Source organism: Hippoglossus stenolepis, chromosome 8 (genome assembly GCF_022539355.2).
Source record: "Hippoglossus stenolepis isolate QCI-W04-F060 chromosome 8, HSTE1.2, whole genome shotgun sequence".
Taxonomy (NCBI): domain Eukaryota; kingdom Metazoa; phylum Chordata; class Actinopteri; order Pleuronectiformes; family Pleuronectidae; genus Hippoglossus; species Hippoglossus stenolepis.
This window is the reverse complement of record NC_061490.1, coordinates 22969226-22975225: the sequence shown is the minus strand read 5'-3', so window position 1 is coordinate 22975225 and position 6000 is coordinate 22969226. Positions and strand designations below refer to the sequence as shown.

Here is a 6000-nt window from a genome sequence, read left to right as displayed (position 1 = left end):
ATTTCTAATGCATTTCTCTTGTGTATGAAATCTATTTATTCCACGGGTCCCTGTGGTATTCTCTATCTTGTAGTTGGTCCTCGGCTGATTCAGAACCTCTGGACTAAGTCACTGAAACACAAACAGATATATTTTTACACCACCCTCACAAGATGAATGGAACTTCCGCTGTTGCCCACCAGGGGCATCAGTGAGCAGTGTTTTCTCTTTCTGTCTAACGAGGCCAATTAGAGGCACGAGCGCGAGCACGTGCAGGGAGAGGCTCGTCTTACACAGTTCACTGCACCAACCCACTGGTGCAAATGGAGCCTGGGACTCTGACAGGGAGACGCGCGGAGCCCGGGTTCCACTTGTCCTGTGCGCAGTCCTGTGCGCAGTGTGACCTTCTAATGGTCAGAGTCACCAAAGTAAAGCAAGCAAACACCCCCCCACCCCCCTGTTCTTCCCTCAGAGGAGTGGTGTCTGCTGAAAGAGGGATGGAGGAGGAAGAGGAGGAGGGGGCGGCGTCTCCATCCCTCCATCCAGGAAGGATGGTGCGTAAGGGGGCGGAGGGGGAGGAGGGTGCAGCTCTGTGCTGCTACGTCAGTGCACATCACAGGAGCGCACAGGACCTTTTCCTCTTCCAGGACTCGGGGTGACTCCCTGCACAGGAAGGCAAAAAAAAAAAGCAAGAAGCTAATTCCGGTCACCCTGACACGAGCTGAGATCCCCTCAAGAGGTGAGTAGGAAACCAAACCATCTCTAAATGCGTAAATTTTACCTTAACATCCATTTTAAAGCGTCAATTTTCGCTGCTGGGTCCGTTTTCCAGTGTGCAAGCAGGAGCTGGAGGACGTTTCTGAACATTTCCTCGTGTTTATGGTCAAACTCGACATTTATTTACCACTAAAAAACAATTTATGGGCCTTTGCTGCGCTGCGTAATGACCCCTAAACCTGTGCCCGAAGGGAATCGAGGCACAAGTGGAGCCAGAGTGGAAAACAATATCGATTATTAATCAGAAATATCACAACCAGGCTGGATTTCTAAAGATATTCTCACTGTGGTGGGGGTGAAATGTGCGCTTCCCTCTTGTTCTTGCTGGGAGGTCTTGTGCGTTAGGAGCGATCACCATCATCCATCCATCCCAGTGTAGAGGATTCACTGAGGGTAGAGATAGAGGGAGGTAGGAGCCTGTGATGGTTTAATACCATTAAACACCTCATATCTCCAGTTTTCCCATCATGCATCCAGGTTTATGTGTTTGCTGATGGGTTCTGGCACCGGCGCCCTTGTCCCTCTCCAGCTCCAGCTCCGCCTTTTCCTCCCACTACACGGATCTTAATCTGCAGATGGGTCTTAACCGCACTTTTCCCACCTTTTTTATAAAATAAAATAAAAGTCTCCCTCTCTGTGTGCGGTGACATTTGATTCGTACAACACCGGGAGAAGCTGGAACGTGCGGGTGCAGCCGGCGCGTCCCGTCGTGCGTCGTGCGCCACAATGACCTTGTAGAAACCCAGCGGGGAGAATATGACGGAGGAGGAGTGATGAGCAATTTTGTGGTGTTGCTGTGCGGTGTCAGTGAGGCTGAAAACCCGCTTTGTGCTGATTGTGTGATGTTGTGTTCATACATATATATATTTTTTGCATGTTTTAAACTGGTGCTGATTCAGCTGCAGGAAATGTCCAATTATGTGTTTTAGAGGTTTTGCAATTTACAACTTTACATGTTTGAGGTTCCTGTGGCAGCCATCACTGCAGCTCAGTGTGTGTCTGTGTGTGTCTGTGTGTGTGTGTGCTGCAGGACACTGTGCCCTCCTCGTGACAGTGTGTGATTTATAGTGTGTGATTGTACAAGTCAAAGCCTGATGCCCTCTCAGCCTCTTAATTAGTCTCTATTAGGCTGCAACAATATGGTGACGGCTCCAGTTCAATACAATCAAATGCTTCCCATTGAGAGTGTTGATTTTTCTTCTTTGCTTTAAATTGGTGCTTGTGACCAGATCCTGAATGAGACACTCAGAAATCACCAGTTCATCCCCCAGGAGGCGGATTCTCCTGTTCTTGTGTTGGGATAATGCAGCAATCAGTTTCTACCTGTGTGTAGATTAGAAGGAGGAAAAACCCACAACCTTCCCAGAACCTACCCTGACACCACAGAGGGTGTCAGTTTGAATCCTGGTGGAGATGATGTGACAAGGATGTGAATTATTTCTCGAATGTGATGATTTGATACTTTTCTTTCTCACATATAACAGAATCCTCTTTACATGTCTGGTTCTAAACTCTTGGTTCCAGTGCACACGGTTCTAAACGCATCAATCTGGGCTGCGAGGAATTAAAATGAACATTTGAACAAATTAACAAGTGATTAATTGGGAAATTAATCAAATGAGTTACTAATGAAACTAATCATTACCTGGTGTCCTCGTCTCAATGAATCAATGATATCAGGATGTGCGTTTACATGGACGACAATATTTTCTATTATTGACTTAATCTGAAGAAGATATTACTCTGATTATAATGTTGCTAAAATAATTTTCCATTCATACTGTTTACATCTTACCGAGCGTAGTCTGATTGTAACTCACATCAACATTACGTCCATGTGGAGTAGTTGGTAACTGACATATGTCGATGTCTTTGTCCTGAGGTTAAGATAATTACATATAATGCAACTAAGGTTAGAACACTCCACATGTCTTAATTGTTATTGTTTATTCATTGTTTATGTCACATATGGTCGAATGTCTCTGTGGCAAACCTTCGCCTCCTGTTCTCTTCCAATCTGTGCAAGCGAGTCACTTCCTGTAGCGTCACATCTCGTAGAGTTTAACTGTGATCGGCAATATTCGCCTCACATTTTCATATTTGTGACTTAATGACCTTATTCATACAATTGTCTTAATCTGGTTGGTATCAGAATATCTGTGTCCATGTTAGCGTATCTGTGGATCATGTGTCCATGCTCTATAAGGGCTGGATTTGGAAGAGAATTAACATGTGAATTTATTTATCACGATTTTATTTTGTACCTGAGCCACTGCTGAGCACCAGACGACACAACAGACACAGACACAGTGTGATATTAAACATTTAGTAGCCTAGAGACTAAAAGTCCCAGTTAAAGGAGTGTTCACACAGCTGAACACTCAGGAGCTCCTCTTGAAAAGCAGGAGGAGCGAGGGGAGCTGCTCTGTTTGGTGTTCTCATTTTCTGCCCGTTACTCCTGCTGATTGGGCCGTGCTCCGGTCCGTCCGCAGAGAGTCGCCCCCGTCACAAGTTACAACTCGCCTCTCTCTGCAGCTGGCAGCGCCGGTAGCCGGGTACATCAGTGCAGGAGCTGAAATAGAGAAAAAGAAACACTGAGATCCACCTCAACTCATCCAGGTCGCGTCGAGATCAGCGAGTGGCACGGATGTGATCAGAGCTGGTTCATTTGTGCTGCTTCGTTTTTCTAGGAAGCTCCTTTTCTTTTCTTTTGTAGCCTGTGATGCTGCAGCAGTAAGATTCCTCTCAGCTGAAGATTTACTGTGACAGAGCAAAGTGATGGCCTTTCCCCCTCGTCTCCAGATAAGGGGAAAGCAAATCAACAGCCATAACTCTCCATTAATGAGTGACAGTGCATTTAGGGCACGAGACGTGTCTGACATCGTCTGCTTCTGCAAACAAACACATGTGGATAGGAGATAAAACTGCTCTTTTCTTGTCTCCTAATTAAAATACTTCTGCATACAACATCAATCAGGAATAATTAAGGTTTCATTTAAAACTTTCCTGATAATTCGTTCATTCTTCTATAGAAAAGAAATGATCTGTCACTAGAAAGGACGATATGATTTGGTACATTTATATATCAAATACAGAGCAAATGGAGTCAGTGTTGAGTTTACTTTATTTCTTTGACCTGAACCAACTCAGCTAATGATGGAGAAAAGGTCATAATTCTGTCTAATCTTTCTCTGTAGTTGTACATTACAGGATCCAATACAATTCTACAAATATAGAGATTAAAATTGAGTTTAATTGAGTTTGACTTTGTCAGTTTTTACCACAGATTGTGTATAAAGATAAGACGACGTGACATCTCTCTAAAAGTGAAGCCAAATCGTCGTGATTGAAACCTGGGGACTGGCTGCAGTACAAGTCATAAACTCCGCCTTCTCCGTGTTAGCAGATGGGACATGGGACAAATTAAAAAGTCAAAGTAAACGCTAAATAAATTCAGTTGTTATTATCACTGATGCTTGTTCAATTGTTACTTTTTCTTTGTGCTCGGCCAAACTAATTAGCTCCTTTCTCTAAAATGTGAAACCATTCCTTTAACGCGTCGTCTGACTCAGAACATCGTCTTCTGTGCAATTAGTGGCTAATTACAAAAACCTTTTAATTAGACCCTTTCTAGTCGATTGTTATGGGACCTGTAAAATAAAGCACATCACACCCACAGTTCACAGGGAGAGAAGAGCTGCGGCAGCGCATCTGCAAAGTGCCGTACAATAACCAAATCTGCGTGGTGACTTTTTCCTGAAGAAGCTTTATAATCCTTCTTTATAATCCCTGCAGCAGTGGGAAGATTTCACTCCTGGAATCACTGGTGCTTCGCAGTACCTAATTCACAATTGCACCAAACACGTTGCTTTGACTGGATCATGTCACGACTTTATTCTTTTTTTTCAAAAGTCCAAGTTGTTCCTTCACGTTCGTCCACAGTGGAATATCTCAACATCTCCTGGAAGGACTGGTGTCAGACATTCATGGTCTCTACATGATGAACCCCTACCAGATCTTTATTTACCACCCGCAGGTCAAATTCTTCACTGATCCAGTAACATATCTACAAGATGGATTTTAAAGTTGGTTCGGACCTTCATGCTTCCCACGTGATTTCCTCAAATGCTGCAATCACACTTGTGTGTCGGATTCTTTTTAAATGGGGTTGTGGTTCCATTGCTTCGCTTTGCTTGTGTTGTTGTCCTGATTGTGCAGCAGCGCAGGTACGAGCCAATCAAATCACGTGAAGCTCCTGCCTGACATGAAGAGCTAATGAACCTGGCGTGGTGGTTATTATTATATCCTGCGCTTCTCTTTAGGATTGTGTGCACTGCTCATTGTGGCTAATTGGCACGGATGCCGGCTCAGTTGTGTGTCCTGAGTGGGGAAGCTGTGATTGGTTGTTGTTGTTATGACGACACCAGGCTTCAGGCACGCACATCATTACCAGGATGTGGATCCAAGGATGAACTGTAATAGTTTTGGTTTTCCCCTAACTTGTCATTTGGAGCCATAATCGGATCAAAAGTTGTATTTTGACCCGAATAAAGTTGTATTTAATTTGTTAAACAGCAGCATGTTAGCATGTAGCTCAAGGTACCACAGTGCAGCTTCTCACTCTTTTTCAAAACAGATCAAATTACTTTCCTAAGGAACCAAGGAGGTTATGTTTACGCCCCTTACGCAGATTTCCACGAAAGTTGGAGGAAGAATCATCGATTTCCCAGGGAACGATTCATGGATCTTGAAAATGTTAAATCTGGTGTAAATGATTTTATTATCTATGCTTGAAGCTGTTGTGTCTGTGATTGTGAATTTTGTTTCATGAATTTATTTTGCTTCAGCTCAGCTGCTCAATCACACCTTCTGTGTGAAACACATTATGCAGCGACTGCAGCTCACAACACAATTAACGTTGCACTGGCTTTGAATTCTAATGACCTGACCATTAAAACACGAGACTAATGAGAGATGAGGTGGAAAAGGTTGTGCACACAGTTGTGTTGCAGTGTTTCTATCCCCCGTGCTGCAGGTTCTCTCAGCTGCCCTCAGCCTGACTCCTCTTCAGTCCATTTTGCAGCGAGCAAAGCCAAAATGGATGCAGAGAGCTGACGTCACTGTGTTTGACATGGTGTTGCTAGCCGCCCTGGTGCCACCAGGGTGACGGTGCACGCTGCGAGCCCCGAGCAGGGGAACAATGACGCGACTCGTGCTCGGCTGCAGATTCTCCCAAAGGGGACT

General features: G+C 44.4%; 1 protein-coding gene across 1 annotated transcript in view; it reads left to right on the top strand.

Annotated features, from left to right (window-relative positions):
- Positions 1-534: 534 nt before the first annotated feature.
- sv2a (synaptic vesicle glycoprotein 2A) overlaps positions 535-6000 on the top strand; it is a 38080-nt gene continuing 32614 nt past the window's right edge. Inside the window, exon 1 of the mRNA XM_035164825.2 lies at positions 535-718. The gene's annotated coding sequence lies outside the window, so the exon portion shown is untranslated. The remainder of the gene's footprint in view (positions 719-6000) is intronic.